At 37.8% G+C, this 19,474-nt stretch overlaps 1 long non-coding RNA gene across 1 annotated transcript; it reads right to left on the minus strand.

Annotated features, from left to right (window-relative positions):
* Positions 1-18,464: 18,464 nt before the first annotated feature.
* Positions 18,465-18,962, minus strand: LOC110701678. Its single transcript, XR_002507370.1, has 2 exons — positions 18,900-18,962; positions 18,465-18,688 (listed from the first exon to the last, which is right to left on the minus strand). It is a non-coding gene; the product is annotated as an uncharacterized LOC110701678 (long non-coding RNA).
* Between the last annotated feature and the right edge of the window lie 512 nt (positions 18,963-19,474).

Genomic DNA, 19,474 nt, shown 5'->3' on the forward strand with positions numbered 1-19,474 from the left:
TTTGTGTACAGCCTTTTTCCTATGTCGCTTAATGTCTCTTCATGAACTATAAGGTAAGATTTATTTTGTCATCCTTATCACGTCCAGAAGTGTTTCCCGATTCCGAGTCCAACTGTCAATAAACAAATGATTTCTAAAATCCATCCGAGCACGGCCATGCATTTTACAGTCTCGCTCTACGAGAGGCCTTGTATACAACAAAGACATCTTCCCTATTTTAGTAGGGGACATTCCCAGTCTTGTAATGTAGCTCCTCTTACTAAGATGACCTAGTCGCCCGAGTGTTGCCGTTATAATCCCCTATTACGGTAGACGTTTGACAACATCAAAGCGAACTAGTACTCAAACAAGAGAACTCACAATACTCATGGTCCAGTAAATAGGTTCCGATAGCCATAATGAGAAGTATACTTATGACAAAAAAATTTTAATTTCTTAAAGTATTCTCATAGATCGATCCCGTATGGTTCTAAACCAATACCTGTGCAAATGATTTATGACAATCATGTCCTTGTAGCACATGAAACGGTGCTATAAATCAAACTACACACTAATCTCAATCGGTCATTAATTGTCCATCGTTTAAATGACCTTGATTAGGGATAATTTTCGATTATAATATTCAATGTTCACTTAATAGGTGTTTCCTTACCAAGACTGGTCTTGATACCCTATTTTGAATATTCTCATAATCGAATGGACTCATTATTTAATCCTAAACCACAATTAAATAGCATAACGGAGTAATAAAATATTGCATGAAATTTTATATTACTCCAAAACTTTAATGGTTTTCCTTAGCGTCTTACATTAATTTTTCTCAAAATTAACTAAAACACTAAACAAGGAAATCAAAGCCAGTCTCCTACATGCTTGATTCCCATTGCCTCAACGTGCTTGTTGTCCTTCACTTGAGGCAAAGGTTTAGTAAGTGGATCGGCTACATTGTCATCCGTTCCAACTTTGCAAATTCTAATTTCACCCTCTGATTTCCATTCTCGAATCATGTGAAATCGCCGCTTGACATGTTTGACCTTCTGATGTTCCCTAGGCTCTCTGACCAGAGCAATAGCTCCATTGTTGTCACAATAGAGGGCTATTGGACCCTTTATAGAGGGTACAACATCAAGTTCACCAACGAACTTACGAATCCAAACAGCCTCCTTAGCTGCTTCAGCAGCTACTAAGTATTCGGCTTCAGTTGTAGAATCTGCAGTTGTACTCTGCTTTGCGCTCTTCCAACTAAACGCCCCTCCATTTAGATAGAACACATATCCAGATTGCTATTTGAAATCGTCTCTGTCTGTCCGGAAGCTTGCGTCGGTATAACCTTGCACAACTAAATCCTCTTCACCACCATACACCAGGAATTTATCCTTGTTCCTTTTCAGGTACTTTAGGATATTTTTGGCCGCAGTCCAAGGCGCCTCTCCTGGGTCTGATTGGTAACGGCTCGTAGCACTCAAGGCATACGATACATCTGGCCTAGTACATATCATGGCATACATGATCGATCCAATAAGCAAAGCATATGGAATCTGATTCATTCTTACCCGCTCATCAGGTGTCTGTGGACACTACTTCTTGCTTAGGGTTATGCCATGTGACATTGGCAGGTGACCTCTCATGGCCTCCTCCATGCCAAATCGAGCAAGTACCTTATCAATATAAGTAGGGGTGAGCAAAAATTCAGGGTACCCTGATATGGAACCGGAACCTATTCGGAACCGCAGGTTCCAAACCCGAAACCTGTTGATCAGGTTCCGGTTCCGGGTAATAAAATTAGGAACCTGTTGCAACAGGTTCCGGTTCCGGGTAATAAAATTTTGGATCTAGAACCTGTAGGGTATCCTGTTAGTACAGGTTCCCTATAGGGTACATGAAACCGGAACCTATATGGTATTAAAAATTCTAGACAATTAGTGTTGGTTTGTTATATTTGAAGTACTATACTAAAGTTGTAAGCTTTTATTGTGATCATCTATTTAAAAAAAAAAAAAATTGTCACAATTTATCAAGTAAATTCAGGGTACCCTGTTTAGGAATCGGAACCTGCAGGTTCCGGTTCCGGTTCTCAATTCTTAGGAACCTGTTGCAACATGTTCCGGTTCCGGTTCCTATTTTTAGGAACCTGTTGCAACAGGTTCCGGTTCCAGGTCCTGATATTTTTACAGGGTACCCTGCTACGCTCACCCCTAAATATAAGTACTCTAACTCAATCCAATCATCCTTTTCGATCTATCCCTGTAGATCTTGATTCCTAGTATGTACTGAGCCTCTCCCAAGTCTTTCATTGAGAAGCACTTTCCAAGCCAGGCCTTTACAGACTCTAACAACGGAATGCTGTTTCCAATGAGCAATATGTCATCGACATATAAGACTAGGAAGGCGATGTCACTCCCACTGACCTTCTTGTAAACACAAGATTCATCTGGATTCTTGATAAAACCAAACTTACTGATGGCTTCATCGAATCGCAGATTCCAACTTCTGCTTGCTTTCTTTAAACCATAAATGGACTTCTTAAGCTTACAAACTTTCCTAGCATTGTTTTGGTCGACAAAACCTTTAGGCTGTGTCATATACACAGTTTCTTCCAAATAAGCATTAAGGAAGGCGGTTTTGAGTCCATCTGCCATATTTCATAATTATAATATGCAGCTATCGCTAGGAGGATCCAAAAGGATTTAAGCATTGCGACTGATGAAAAGGTTTCATCGTAATCAATACCATGAACTTATCTGTAACCTTTTGCCACCAATCTAGCTTTGTAAATGAATACATTTCCATCTTTGTCGGTTTTCAACTTGAAAATCCACTTACATCCGATAGGTTTATAACCTTCGGGTAAGTCAACCAAGTCCCAGACTTGATTTTCAAACATGGAATCCATTTCCGATCTCATGGCCTCTTTCCATTTAGCAAAGTCGGTGCTTGCCATCGCTTGCTTGTAGGTTGCCGGTTCATCTCCATCCATAATCAAGATGTCCTTATTCTCGGTTAATACTAAACCAAGATATCTATCAGGTTGAGATCTCGGCCTCTGAGACCTACGTAGGGTAATGGATTGAGCATTTTCATTATCGGTTCGACTTTGCACATTTTGATCACTTTGACCTGCGTCAACATATGCTGTTTGAGCACTTTGACTGTCATTATGATTTTGTTGCTCATCCTCACGAACTTCGTCGAGTTCGATTTTCCTCCCACTTGTCATTTTGGAAAGGTGTTCCTTCTCCAAAAAGACACCATCGCGAGCAACAAACACTTTGTTCTCCGATTTGTTGTATAAGTAATACCCTTTGGTTTCTTTTGGGTAGCACAAAGTAAACCTTGTCAGATTTGGGATGAAGTTTGTCAGAAATTAATTTCTTGACATATGCTTCGCATCCCCATATCTTTAGAAAAGATAACCTGGGAGGTTTCTTCGTCCATAACTCATATGGAGTCTTTTCTACAGCTTTTGATGGAGCACGGTTCAGTGTTAGTGCCGCAGTTAGAAGTGCGTGTTCCCAGAAAGAGATAGGAAGATCACTAAGACCCATTGTTGATCGTACCATGTCTAACAAGGTCCGATTTCTCCTTTCGGATAATCCGTTCCATTGAGGAGTTCCTGGAGGTGTCAATTCTGAAAGTATACCCTTTTCTTTCAGATGGTCATCGAATTCTTGGCTCAAGTATTCACCACCTCGATCCGATTGAAGGGCTTTAATTTTCTTGACAAGCTGATTTTCAACTTCACTCTGAAATTCTTTGAACTTTTCAAATGATTCAGATTTATGTGACATGAGGTAGACACAGCCATATCTACTATAGTCGTCTGTGAAAGTGATGAAATATCGATGTCCATTTATTGTGGTTGAGCTCATTGGTCCACATACATCGGTATGTATAAGACCCAATAAGTCACTTGCCCTTTCTCCCAACTTGGAGAATGGTTATTTAATCATCCCTCGCAAATCTCAAACGATTCTAAATCGAAAGAGTCAAGAATACCTTCTTGTAGAAGTTTCTTGATGCTTTTGATGTTGATGTGGCCAAGACGACAATGCCACAAGTAAGTCCGATTTGACTCTATGGTCTTAGCTCTTTTGGTATCATTATTCACATTATAAACTTGTTTGTCTAAAGAAAGCACATAAAGGCCATTTTCAGAATGTGCAATACCATATAAAACACTATCGAGATAAAACGAACATTCTTTGTCCTTTACTCGAAATTCAAAACCTTTGGCGTCCAACGCCGAAATTGAAATAATGTTTTTGGTAATGTTAGGAACATAATAAACATTATCGAGTTCCAAAACTAGCCCGGTGGGAAAAGACAAACTGAGAGTTCCTACGGATACGGCACCAATTCTGGCTCCATTATTGTCGACCCAGAGTTCAATCTCTCCCTTCTCTAGCCTTCTAGCGTTCCTTAGTCCCTGAGAATTGGAACAAAGGTGTGAGCCACATCCGGTATCTAATACCCATGATGTTAAGCTGGTGAAGTTAAAATCTATAACGAATATACCTGATTCAGAAGCAACGGTTCCGTTCTTCTTATCTTCCTTGAACTTGAGGCAATCTCTCTTCCAATGTCCCTTCTTCTTACAAAAGAAACATTCGGAATCAAATTTAGAAGACGCTACCTTCTTATCCTTGGTAGCTTTAGACTTAGGCGGAAAAGTTTTCTTCTTACCTTTCCCCTTTAAGCCTTTCTTCTTCTTGCCCGAAAATTTGAACGGCTTGCCCTTTTTAATCATGAGCATATCATGCTTCCCTTCATCCTTGAGCGTTTGCTCAGCTTGCTTCAACATACCATGAAGCTCGGTGAGGGTTTTCTCCATGCTGTGCATATTATAGTTCATCTTGAACTGATCATAGCCTTTGTGCAGCGAGTGGAGAATGATTTCAATTGCCATCTCAGTTGAATACCCCGTATCAAGCCTTCCCATGTTTTCAAACAATCCAATCATTTTGAGTACATGTGGGCTGACTGGCTCTCCTTTCTTGAGCTTGCTCTCAAGGATCTGCCTGTGGGTTTCAAACCTTTCAGTTCTGGCCTACTCTTGGAACATATTCTGCAATTCAGAAATGATCTCAAAAGCCGTCTCCTTTTCAAAGAAAGTCTTTTGAAGCTCAGGAGACATTGTGGCCAACATGATGCATTTGACATCTCGATTGGCACTTTGCCATCGATTTAGGGCAACTTGAGTCACCTCCTCATTGGGAGCTTCGGGCATTTCCTCATCAAGGACATATTCCTTTTGCTCTTGCATGAGAAAAATTCGCAAGTTCCTTTGCCAATCAAGAAAATTTGGCCCACTCAGCTTCTCCTTGTCGAGAATTGAGCGTAACGAGAATTGGTTGTTTGAGTTATTTGAAGACATGATTCTACAATTGAAAGAATTTGAAATGAAAAACCATTAATTATACTTAAATAAGATTGAATTCATGCATTTTAATCAAACTTATTTAAAACGTCTTATTCACACATTAAAGATTGTCCCCGTTTTAGGTGAGAATAAGTCGATTCCAAGATCCAAACAAACAAAGAGTGGTTAAGCATGCTTTGGCTTGTCGTAACACTCAATCTCCTAAGGTAAGCAACGCTTTGCTAATGGCTCCAAGCCACTCTTGGTTGAATAAATCGTCGCATCCAATGCTCTCTAAACAATTTATTCACTTTGCCACGACATGTTAGGACTCCATCACTCATATCGTTGAGTATAACCAAAACCACCTTGCATACCCGGTATGCCTTACGTTCCTTGGAGAAGTAGTGATGCCTCGCTTTGGCGTAGCCCACCACTACCCTTGTTCGATTGGTAAGTGTGTTTTGGAATGGCAAGTTTTACTCAATATTTTAGGGACCTAGGGTTTCTATGTTGGTTGATTTAAGTGAACTTAATTAATCATCTCAACATTCGAAATCCTAAACATGCATCTAACATATAATTCATATATATATCGAAAACATAAATAGAGATGCATTTGGCAACTAGCATGACCCCTTGAGATCTTCAAGTCTTCAAAAGGTCTTCATTTGCAACTTCATGGCTTTGTCTTCTAAGAACCCCGTCTTCAAGACTTGACCAAAATATTACAATTGCTAGTATCTACGATTAGGACTAATCTAAATATTAAGGTACAAAAATACTCAACGGTTCGCAGACCGTATTTAGATTTACAAAAATACATCACGGATCACAGTCTGTATTTTCTATCCTAATCGGGCCCCACTAGTTGCCATTTCATAAAACCTGTGAGAGAATTTATATTCCATTCATCCATTCACTATCTGTGAATGGCCCATGCATTTTACAACGATAAACAAGTAACAATGCATAAAACGCGCGAGAACTAGTAACTAATCTAGGTGGTTAATCCAATTAACACGCCTAATTAAACTAGTCAAAGTTTTTTTAACCAGTTATGGTAATAACTTAGAGACGCTCCCACTAAATTCCGCATCCAACTTAACTAATCCAATTAATTAAGTCGGTGAACCCAAATATTTGCCAAAATTAATTTTTGCAAATGTCGCTCAAAAACCGAGGCCTAGCCTCCAAAACTTTTAATTAAATGAACAAAATAATTAAAATAATTAAAACGACAATTTAAGCAAAATTACGAATTCCAAAATGTCTAAGTGCCTAGCACTAAGACTTGGAGTCCAAAAAAAATATCCTTATTTACATATTAAGCAACGCTAAAATTAACTTTAAAATAGCATCGCCTTAATAACCCGGGGTTATTGTGCCAATTATGGGATTGTACGTACCGTACAATAAGCACGTAGTATGCCCATGCGCACCCCCGCAACACCAAGCATGCATGTGGGTTGCTTGTGCTCGCATGCATGACAGGGTAAAGTCGTATCCCCTAATCAAAAATAATTACCTAAATCACTAACTAAGGTAGATAGGGAAGTAGGGTCGAACTCCACAGGGAAACAGGTCTTTTTAATTCTAATTAATTAATATAATCTAAATTATCTAAGTAATCAATATTTTAAGTGTGAATTCTATACTACTAAGAATGAGTTTAGGGAGAAAAGAATCAATAATAAGGAGACATAGGGTCACAGGTTCACCAATAATTAATATTTCGGGATAGAACGAAGTAATTAATAATTAACAATGCATAGATAACATGATTAACAGGCTCTCGCAATTATTAATCAACAAAGATCTAACAGGCTCTCGCAATTTATTAGACCTAAGTTCCTATTAAAAATAGCCTTTAATATCAAATCAACATCTGCTCGATTCATCAATTCAATATTGCTAAACATTCACAATCAAATTACATCTGCTCGATTCATAATCTAATTGCAAAGAATTAAAACAATTCAATAGGAAATTATCATGCAATATCAACAATCAATAATAACAAACTATCCTTTCATATTAATTATGGATCCCCATAAACCCTAGAATTAAACTACTCACTAATCATCATAACTAAACCAATCAAATAAATAAATAAGAACATAATCAAGAAAGCAATTAAAATAGCTGAAATTAAAAAGGGAAGAAATTGTACCAAAATAAATCTGGAATTAATGAAGGAATTAAGAATAAGAGTTTAGAGAGAATTTAAGAGAGAGAAAAATACTAAGTAGAGAGAGAAAGTCTAAGAGAAAGAGGTCAGTAATTATTCCGTACAAAACGTATATATACTTCTCCTAAAACAAGAATTAAACTAAACTTAATCAGAATCTAGGAAAAAACACGCGCCCGATCGGGCGAAGGGCCGCCCGATCGGGCCCGCCTTTTTTACAACGCCCCTTCTGATATGCCGCGCCCGATCGAGCCTACGCTCACTCGATCGGGCGCGCCTTTCCTTGATGGCACTCATGCGCGCAGCCGCCCGATCGGGCGTATGCTTGCCCGATCGGGCCCGGTCTTCATCTTCAAGGCTTGGACTTCGATTGGGCTAGATTTCTCGACCCAATCTATATTTCCTCTCGGGTCTCGAATACATGGTCCAATTGCCTCGTGATCCAAATAACCGAGCACTTAGTCACCGGCTCTCACCGATCTAGCTTCCGTAGTCGATCCAATAAGGCCCGGGAAAATGCTCCAAGAGCGCAATTTCCTGTAAAATATAACTAAAACTACGAAAATACTATAACACACAAATTAGTAATAAAAGTGGCCCGAAAGAGCCAAAAACACTACTAATAATGACCACGGGACGGGGGTAAAACACTATATAAAATAAACATATCAATGCGCTAAGCCCAGCCAGCCAAGCGTAGCAGCATGCACAGCGCGCACAGCATTATGCTCCTGCTGCGCCATGCTGCTGCTTGCTGCTGGCTGGCGCGCTATGCTGCTGGCAGCGAGCAGCAGCCCACGCCCTTCCTCGCAAACACACACGCACAGCACCAAGCACCTAAGAACGAAGTGCCCATCAGCCTCGGCAGCCACATATGGGTTGCGTGAGCAGCCCAGCTGGCCGAGAGCTAGCTCGGTGCTCTTAGGCCTCGTGTTGCGTGCTAATGCTTCGAAAATTATCGATTTTTGTGTGTGACATTATAAATCAATTCTAAATTAATTTTAGAATCAATTTTGAGGAAAAATGAAAAATAACAAGTCCAACTTAAATAATTCATCTAAATGCAATTAACCAAATTTATTTCCGAGAACCATTCTTTAATAAAATTGGTTTAACTTGGTGTAATAAAATAAATTAGGGCAATTCTCACTATTAATTTAATCACTTTAAATTAATCTTGAGATTTTGACAAAATAAAAGGGAGTTGGAAAAATGAACATAAGTTCAAAATGAAAAATCCCTCGAAAAATGCATTTCTGGTCGTTTTTTGGCTAAAAACCGAGGTCTAAAAGGGTAAAACCATTTCCAGAACGCCTTTTCCACCCAAAATTCACTATTTTTTGGGTCGAAATCTGGGTTCGAGAGCTGAAGACAGCACTAATACGAGGTAAAAATTGGAAAAACGAGTTTTTAATCTAATTAGCAACTTAAAACCAGAAAAATTAAGCCATAAAAACACCTTGAAAATATTATGATTTTAAAAATAAACAAGCGAGGCTCCGATAACGCTGTTGGGGTTTGGTGAGTCCGACTCACCGCGGAAACAAACCCAAAAACAAGACCGCACTCGCAATAAATAAAACCATAAACATAATTATATTAATCACAAGACTAAGATAAGCTAATTACCTTTGACGCGTGCTTCGCTCCAAAATGAGCTCTTAGTTGAAAGATTCAAGTCCTGCTCACACGGAGACCTCCAACGAAGTCCACCCGCACCAACAAAACCGACTAGGTCCAATGTCTTGGGGTTAGCAAGACCCGACCAATAAAACCCGAGTAATTATATTGAGTTCAAAGGTTTTCACTAATTGTGATGCCTTTTCCAACTCTTACTCAAGCATCATTCCCAATGCCCATACTTGGGTATTTATAGGAAATGATGGGAGTATCATTTACTTTCCCATCAATGTGGGATAGTATGATTTTTCCATTTTATTTTAAAGCTAAAATAAAATTAATAATCAAGCTAGTAATAAATCAACAAGTGGCAAGCTCATGTGAGTGGTTAGGTGAGGACCACTTGGAGAAGGGGGGGACCAAACTTGATCCCCACTCCCTCTCCCATAACCGGCCACCTCACTCCACACACACTCAAGGACCACTAGCCACATGGCACCCACCCTTGGGCACCAAGGCAGCCAAGGTGGGCTTCCATGTGCTGTTGTCCGTGGTAGCCACGCCCAGTAAGCCCAGCAGGCCCAGCACTCGCATGCGGCCTGCCAGGCGCTGCTGGCCAGTAAGCCCAGCATGCTTGTGCGGGCTGCTGCTGGCCTTGAGCCTTGGCCAGCGCTGCTAGGCAGCAAGCAATGGCCTAGCCATGCTGCTGCTAGCTGTGGCGAGCTTGCGCGCCTAGCGTGCTAGCTGCTGCAGCTTGTTGCAGAATGGCTTGCTAGCCATTGCGCGCACAAGGCTGCGCCTAGCATGCTAGCACGCACTAGGCAGCGCCTAGCCTTGCGATGCTAGCATGGGTGCGCTAGCACGCACCAGCCAGCCTAGGCTCGGCTTGGTGCGCATGCTAGCCACCATGCTAGGCCCTTCGCCCTTAGCACTCGGTTTGCTTGGGCATTCCGATGCTAGGGGTATTTTGGTCTTTTGTTGATTTATTACTATTTCTCGTCTCGTCTTTCACTATTTTTCGACTCAACTTCCGACGCTCGGTTTCGACGCTCTAAGCTCGAATTTCCGACGTCTAAATAAATATTACTCGGTCGACTCATTAATTCCTTCCGAATTAATTCGTCGGTTCGGTTTGTTGAATGCTTGGGTGTGACCCAAAGGGTTCAGTCAAGATTAAGCTGTAATATTAATTATTCATTAATATTACTGATCGGAAGCGGCCTCCACCCAGGCATTCCGATCACTTGACCTCACTGAATATATTAGCTTTCTAATAATTCTGAACCCACTAACGGAATAGTATACTTGTTCGAAGGACACCATTCCTTTCATTTCTTGCTTCTCGGTTGCAGTCTGCTGGGTTTTCTCTTTGGCAGTCGGCATTGTGGAAGTCACAGCAAGATGATCACACCTCTGCTTGGCTTCGGGCAATCCCTATTTCTAGATTGGGTCAGACGATGAACGCTAAGACATACTGATGTGTGATGTGTTATCGGATGGGTGTTTCACTGTTCTCTGTCTTGACACCGTGCTCTGCTTGCTCTCGAGTTTTTATTGGGGATGTATTTAGCGACCATGCGGTGTCGTGTGCTGGCATTGTAGGTATTAATCATCGGCACAATGTTGTTCGGGATACATTTGTCGATATTTGCTACAGATCTGGGATTTCAGCAAGAAAAAAGGTTGACAAAGGATTGTCTTGAGGGAATGGAGGGGCCCTCATGCCTATCGAGGTGTCACTTTATTCATGGGATCGTGGTTGTGATGTATGTGTCGACTTCACAGGGTGTTCTCCTTTGACACAGACAGGGCTATATGACTTTGTTCTGGGACGGGTTGTGGCTGATGCGGCTCATCGGAAGCGGGTTAAGTATGAAGCTCGTTGTCTGGCGATTGGAAATGGTTTCATTCCCTTCTCTTTTTCTTCGCTTGGGGATTTAGAAAAGGAGGTTGTTGCGTTGCTGAAATAGATTCAGAGGTTCTCGACTACGCAAGACTTTGGGGCTCGTGTTGCAGCTCAAATATATACTAGGGTAGGCTTTGCTATAGCTAGAGGAGTAGGGCCTCAGATTGTATCTCGGCTTCCCACTAAATTATTGTAGGTTGTATGAATTTTGTTTTTGAGATATTTTTTTCGGTCTGGGATTTCTGCTCGAAAGGAGGTTAACGTTGGGTTGACTGGAGGGAACGACGGGGATCTTCAACCAGTAGATGTGTTGCTTTATTCCTGGGATAGAGGCCTTGATGTATGTGTTGACTTCACAGGGTCTTCACCTTTAACGCAATCGGGGTTGTCTAACTTCGTTCCTGGTCGTGTTGTGTCGGCGGCGGCTCAGCGGAAGCGGAACATGTATGGGGTGCGTTGCAGGGCTATTAGCTATGATTTTCTTCCTTTCTCCTTTTCTAATTAGCTGGGGGAAATAGAGAAGGATGCTATTGCGTTGCTGAAGCGGGTTCAGGCGTTCGCTAAGACTCAGGATATTGGTGCTCGTGCGGCTGATCACATCTTCAACAGGATCGGGTTCACAATAACTAGAGGGGTGGGGGCCCATATTGTATCTCGGCTCCCCACCAATTTCTTGTAAATTGATTGACTTTGTAGGTTTTATATAATAATAATAATAATAATAATAATAATAATAATAATAATAATAATAATAATAATAATAATAATAATAAAAAATAAATAAATAAATAAATAAATTAGTGCATTACCAAAAAACGAGGAATAGGGAATTATTTTCCCATGGATGTTGGAATGTATAATTTCTTTCGTGAGTAAGAAAAAGATGCAAATAACCGAGGAACAAGATGATTTACATAAACTCACATTATTCATCTTATCAATAATAATTGGAAAAATTGACATTTAGTACCAGCAAAAGCACCCTATGTCATAAATAGCCCTATTTTTAAAAGAAAATAAAATGATTATTTTTTTAAAAAAAAAGTGATAGTCATCTCATTTTTCTTTGGCAAAAAATATGGAAAGCATCGAATTTTGATTCAATTGCTTTACTAACATGATGTAATCAAGCCAATGGATAACAAATCATCCAAATCATTTGAATTTGTTTTTATATGTTTTTGTTATCATAACGCAACACTTCATGCATTTTATATATGGATTGTCGATCGTAGCAAGGTTCTTATAACAGATTGTGACAAAACATTGACAACTTTTCCCAAAATTAGATTTTAGAAAATTTTCCAAGATACGGATTGTTGCTTCATCGTAACAACATTTCCAATGATGGATTGTTACATGGCATTAAAAACTTTCCCTAAATTGGATTGTCATACAAGAGTTGTGTTGGCAACTATTCCCGAAGAAAAGAGGATTGTCATCACCCAAAGTATCAACATCAATATTCAAGCAAAGCATAAAGGATCAACAAGCAGTGGTCTTCGAGTTTTCTTCGGAATATTATCGCAACAATAATTGAGGATCGTTACAAGCAGAATGGTCTTTGATGGCGTTCCCTAGCTTGTCGGGAGTTGTCACAAACAACTGAAGATGGCTACAAGCAGAGTTATCTTCGATCGTGTTCCCTAGCTTGCGGAGGATGGTCACAAACGGCGAGGATGACTACAAAAAGAGTTATCTATGATGGTGTTTCCTAGATTGCAGAAGACTATCACAGCAGAAATTGAAGGCAGCTACAAGCAGAGCGTTCTTCGGGCAATATCCCCTAGCTTGAGGAAGTCGTCACAACAATGCAACAAAATCGGTTACCCCTAAAGACTTGTGCTTAACGGTGTAAGATACGCGTTTCTTAACTCTTTTATCTGTTTAACTATCCTACTTTGCAGGTATCGGCATTACAAAAACGTTCTGAATCATTCTCCGTCCCTATCACTACTTTGACTTTTGTTTTCGAAACATAAGTTTCTCCAAACTCAGTCAAAGTGGGGGCTTCTGTAGACACCCATTTGTGTCTCCCCAAATCAAACCCAGTGATGAATACCTTTCGCGTCGAATCATAATCCAATGAAGTGAAAGTGTGAAAAAACTAGTGTTACGGTTAGTTTTTATAAAAAAATCTTTCTTTCTATTATTGAAAACCTACTCTATTTTATGAAAATAGCCAATTCAGTTTGGTCCATGACAAGGGTCCAATAATGGTGTAGTGAGATCGAAAAGACCTTTCCAACGATATATTATAAGCCAAATTTCGATGAATAATGAGGAAGTTATGGCCAAAACTGGGCCCGGTTTGGTTCTTATATGCCGCCCAATGATCTAGAGAAGGGCCTATTATTAATTATCATTCCTAAAGCTATTAGGATTGATTATATTTTTCTTGAATTTTCTAGAAGGTTATCTAAAATCCTAAAGGATTTAGGATTGATAATTATGTTTTAGAGTTTTACTTGGAACAAAATAAGTGGTTTTACGAAAATACGATTTTACCCCTGACACGGATTTTACGATTTAATTATATTGAGAAATGGATTCCTTGTGGAAAACGTGTAGAAAATCTCTTGCATCGCCAAACGCACCTAGCCAAGCTTGAAATTTCCTTTGCCCTAGACGTGAAAGGTTGATAATTTCTTAGGATTTGGTCCCTAATCTTTATTTAAATTATTTTATTTAATTTTACTGTTTTTATTCTTTTCCTTGAAATTACTAATGTGTATATTTTGTTATTAGAAATAGATGCGAGGCATTAAAGTAAGTGCTTTAATTGTTTAATTGATCTTTTGATATAGAAATCATGTTTAGATTATTATTTTGATTCCTAGTATCATGTTAGGATGTTTTATTGCTTCCTAGTATCATGTTTAGGTTAATTAATATTTCTAATATCAAGTATGATTGAAAGAATGCTTCCTATTTTCTTTCTTAATATCATGTTAGGGCTAAAACTTTAATCTTTGATGTTTAGTGACATGCTAGGGTTTGTTATTAATCTTGTTAGTATCATGCCTAGGATCTTGCTATTAATATTATGCTTTAACATGATTATTTTGATTATAATTATGCTTATTATTATGTTGCTTGATTGTTATTATTGTTATTGCTTGATCACACCTTTATGCATGTTTAAAAGGAATTTGTACTTGTAATCACGCTTAATATGATAATTAATAATCTCGTTTAGGGTTAATATGATTATAATTCAAGTGATCACCAATAATAGATTTATTTGTGCATTAATATTCAACCGACATATATTAAACAAGTTTAGGGCTAATCTATTGATTGTATGTTAGTCAGAAAGCGCACATGAATACGAGAAGAATAAAGTAAAGGCCTATTTTTAGGGCAAGTTTAATCTCTTTTAGGTTGATTTGTACCTTCATCCTCGAACTTCCAGTCTTGGTTCCAGACCTATTGGAGTTCACGATCTCCTGGATCGCTAAGGGGTGTAACCTTCACCCTGTGAATGGTTTACAAGTTCCTAAAACTTGTTGTCGACTCTTTTACTCTAGCTTCCTTCCCTTTGGGCGCCACCATACTTTGGTGTATGATCACAGTGGGGCTCAAGTTTGGGGTAATGCTTGAAATATTCCCTACAATGGTTATAGTCTACCTCAAGAAGGGCCTTTCCAAGGTTGTAACATGGCTAGACTTGGGGTTATGAAGAATTGACAGGATCAAGTATACTCCCAAAATCCTTTATTTTTGCTGCTTATCAAAAATTAAAACATTTATGCTTTGTGTGGCAACTTCCTACATTTGGTGCCTTTTCCTTGTCCTCTCTCTCTTTTTTTTTTCTTTCTCTCTTTTTTTGTTTTTTTTTTTTTTTGACAAGTTTTGTTTTGGTTTAGAACTTTTTTTTTTCTTTTGGATTGGGTATTTGGGTTTAGACTAACTTTGTGTCCCCCTCTTATGTTTCGTTCCCCCAATTTCCTATTTGTATCTCTTTGCACCATTCCCATCTCAAGGTATGAAATAATGTAGGTTGAATAACTAAGGCTCAATTGACGAGGCTCATGACAAAAAGATGGATTCTCACCAAGGTTAAGAACATGGGATTATACTTGTGGAGTTTCAAGTTGCCTCCTGTGTTAGTGAAATCATCATATCCTTTCTTTATGGGCCAAAGATGGGCCTCTTTTTATTTAATTAATGTTCCCACAATATAGACTTTTTGAAATGTGTCTAAACCAAGGTATTTTAAATGGAACTTGTATGGTGGAGACATATATCTATGAAATTTGGGAAAAGTTCATGATCCGGAGGTCTTTGGGAAATAAGAGCAATCTTTGATCGCCACCTGGAAAAGAAGTCAATGAAGCCTTCTTCTTCCCCTTGCTTAAGTAATTCAAGATCGCGCAAGGTAGTTGTGAGCTCGATGTTATCTCCATATTGGGTTAAAAACGCTTTTACAACGTCACTCCAAGTGGAAATTTGTTTTGCATCGAGATTATAAAACCTTGATCTAGCAGTTGGGTCCAATGAAAGAAGAAAAGTACATGCATATAGGCTTGGCTCAACCCCTTTCAATGCCATAATTCCAATAAATCTCATTAAGTGAGTCCTCGGATTGTCTGTAACCTTAAAGGTTGGCAAATCTGTAGCCAAGAACTTTTCTGGGAGAGTCTTGCCAAAAGGTTATGGTGCAAGCTCATAATTGAAGTACTTATTCCCTAAGTTAGCTCGAAGGACAAGTTTCTCCAAGGCCTCTACTCCTCCGGCTCTTGCTTTTTCATGCAGAATGTTTTCTTTTTCTTTTTCTGCTTTTATTTTAGCCTTTTCTGCTTTTTTATGAGTCTTGATTTGGGCTTCTTCTTCTCGTAGGGCCTTTTGGTTTTGGAGTTCCTCTCTAAATTTCTCCAATGCTGCTTTATCACCAATGATTGGACTAGTACGCGATTGTAAAAGATGATCTAGTAATGTGTATCACGAGAAACAATAGTTTATTTCTTTTTTTTAATCCTTGTAATACGAATTCACTTTAAGCAAGTTTGTTGATGAAGAATGTCAAAAAATTCACAAACAATCATTAATGGAATGTCATGATTTGTGTTGACTTCAACAAGGTAATCATCTAAGGATTTAACTTTAAATGAATATTTTCGAAAAAAGGTAGAAGAGAAAGACAAGAAAGTTAGATTAAAAATGCTCATCAAATTTTAAGGAATATTAATCAACCCGAACATACTCCTTAAAATGATCAAATATACTATGGTATTTAATGATCATTTAGGTTGCAATAGAGATCTATATCATTTTTTTTTCAATTATGATTCTCAGATTGCTCAACTTTAAAGGATAATATATTACTATTTGCTTAAAAAGAATGATGGCCTCCGAATGTAAAATCCAAGAAATAATTAAATCATTTTCTCGATTTTATCATTCATTATCTTCTCTCTTTTTTTCAGAATATAATTTTTTTTTTATCATATTTTTTTAAGAATGATTTTATTATCTGTGTTTTTTTCTTTCGTTCTCTTTTTTTTTTCTTTTTTTTTTTGTGTGTGTATGAGGCAAACATCCCAAGTAAGGTTATCGATATTTTCTTTTTAAACCATAGAAGAGGTAAAAAAAATTATACTCTTAAATCAAGGTTGATCAATTACAACTAAAACATGATGAACATGAAAATAGGCACGTTTAAGAATAAACATATTGATGAAGTCCTACTAAGGGATGCGAATGTCTAATGACGAACCTCATAAGAAGTAATGTCATTAGTTCGATTATAAAGTACGTAAACAAATCATCATAATAAAAAATAGTATCGCGTGCAATTTTCCGTCTTGCGCTAAGGTTGAAAGTGTAACTTGAAGAGTAGCATCTGCCACATGCGATTTTTTTTTTTTTTTTTTTTTTTGCGAAAACGCAAAAAGAACGATAAAAAAACATTTTTTTTTTATTTTTTTGAAAAAATGAAAACGAATATCAAAGTAAAGGTAACTAAGTTAGCCAACATTGTTAGCCAAAGAGATATTTTTAGCACCTACTTTACGATTAACCTTGAAGCGATAATATCGTTTTCTCCGTATGATATTGCTCGTAATGAGTCAAAGTCAAAGTTGAACAGTGGGCGCGCGCAAGACAGAGAGCTGTGCAGAGGCGCCGCGCGCAACTTTTGAAATTGCGCTTGGAGGGCGCGCGCAACTTCGACAGTTTCGCGTGCCATCTGGTAGGTTCGACAATTTTAAATTTTTTTTTTTTTTTTTTTTTTTTTTTTTTTTGAAAATAGAAGTGCAGACAACATTTTTTTTTTTTTTTTGTCGAACCATAATTTTTGCAAAATTTTTTTTTTTATTATATCCCTAGGTAACAAGTTGGGATTAGTTAGATTAGATACGAAGCACATATTCATGTAGTCACATAAGCACATAAAAGTAACCGTCAAAGCATACAATGCCACTCTAAGGTCAAGGCTTGGGTGTCCAAAGGTACCATATCTTAAGGGACGATGCACAAATCAATAACTCAACGTGTTGACCCATGACATAGCCCTCCCAACATTTTGTTGCGATATGGGTGGGATGATTGTTATTGATTTCGGGATGGAAGCCTAGTGTTGGAAACCCCTAATCAATGAGCCAATCCCCAAGGTTAAAGTGTGCTATGATTATGCATGATGCAATGTGCTTGTTTGGCTTTTACTTTTGTGAATAAAGGAAGATATTATGAGTTTAAGTCTCGCTCTCTAACTAAAGATTATCCAAGTTAATTCTCATTACAATACATAGGCAACCTAGTGTTGGAAACCTTGAACCATAAATACGAACTTATCTTGTAACCTCTAATCCCCAGCGGAGTCGCCACTGTAAGGAGAGGGAAAATGAGAATAGGCAACACACAAAATTGCAACAATTTTACAAATGTTGTCTTTTACTATAAAAGGCAACAAAACATGTTTGTTACCTTGATCCTAAACAATGTATACTACCTACAATGCAACGGTTTAAAAAGTGTTGCTTAAGACAATGTAAGACAACAATATGTAGAATGTAGCCTTTTTTAAAAAAAATAAGGCAACATTTATTTCAAATGTTGTCCAAAAATACAACAATAAAATTGTTTCCTATGCAACAATTTTAAAAACGTTGTTTCAAGGTATAAAAGACAATGATTGTTTCATGTGTTTCCATTGCCTTATGTAATTGATTGGAGTCTTATGGGAAAAGTGCAAATACTATGAGTAAGGTATGATGAGTCAAGTTTATTGAGAGTATTTGACTTTAGAATTTCACATAGTAACTTGAATTAACATAGCAGTGAAGTAGAATCATTCCAGACTACAGATATGTTTGTAGCTTTCGGAAATGAATTAACACTTTGACCAACAAAAAATAGAACTTGTAGTATTATACAAAACTGCAACATATGAGTAATTTTTTATCTTTATTCACTAGCATACTGACTAAAATGACAGTAATTAGTACATCAAATACTCAAGAGCATGTCTATCTTTTTTTAAAAAAAAAAGAAACGATCACAAAGAAGACTAATTCTAGTATTCTACATTGCTAGCACAACAGCTTGAAACTTTCACTTTTTTTTCATAGCACCCTTCTTTTTTAGACTTCTTATAACTATTTCCACTTTCCTGTCAAGAACAAAATCAAGCATTGGTCATCTTCCCTAAAGTGCAAATAGAAATGACCGACAATGTTGTGGTGTTTCATGCACTTTCACTGAATTCTAGCAGGAAATAAAGAAAGGAGAATTTTCATGGTACTAAAATATATGACCGCAAAGCTTAAAATGTTTAGTAACATGAGCAGAGTGACATATCTAAACAATTTGGTTATAGATACCTTTCTATAATGTCTGTAGACAATTTGACATGTCAGTTCTTGTTCTATTTTAGTGATATACACCTGAAAAAGATTTACACAACAGAATAAAGAGGTGATTGCAGTGACATTAATCACAATCAGAATAATTGGAGATAATGTTCATGTTGATCAAATTGCTATTAATAGACACAATTATACAACATACACAAGCTAATAACACAAATGAAAATTACTGCCAAAAAAAAAACATCACCATTGGGAAATAGCCAAATAGGAAACAAATATAACTGTTGATGGTAATTCTATTCCTTAATCGTCAATTGTGTGAACCAGATGTAGCACAAAAAATTGGAATTTGGAACTTTGGAAGTGATCTAGTAAAACAAGGATGCTCCACATGTTGTAAAAAATGGAGTTTCAAGCAGGTTTTCTTTCAGCAACACATGATAGCTTAGCTATATTCAGAAAAATTAGTGTAACATAAATACACTTTTTCTTTCCTATCAAAATATATCTACCTCCAATTAACACTGATGATTTCATCCAGTAAGAAAACATATGCAGCAACTTAAAGTAGTCAAACAATTGAAATC

This window comes from Chenopodium quinoa, unplaced genomic scaffold, assembly GCF_001683475.1.
Source record: "Chenopodium quinoa cultivar QQ74 unplaced genomic scaffold, ASM168347v1, whole genome shotgun sequence".
NCBI classification, from domain to species: Eukaryota; Viridiplantae; Streptophyta; class Magnoliopsida; order Caryophyllales; family Amaranthaceae; genus Chenopodium; species Chenopodium quinoa.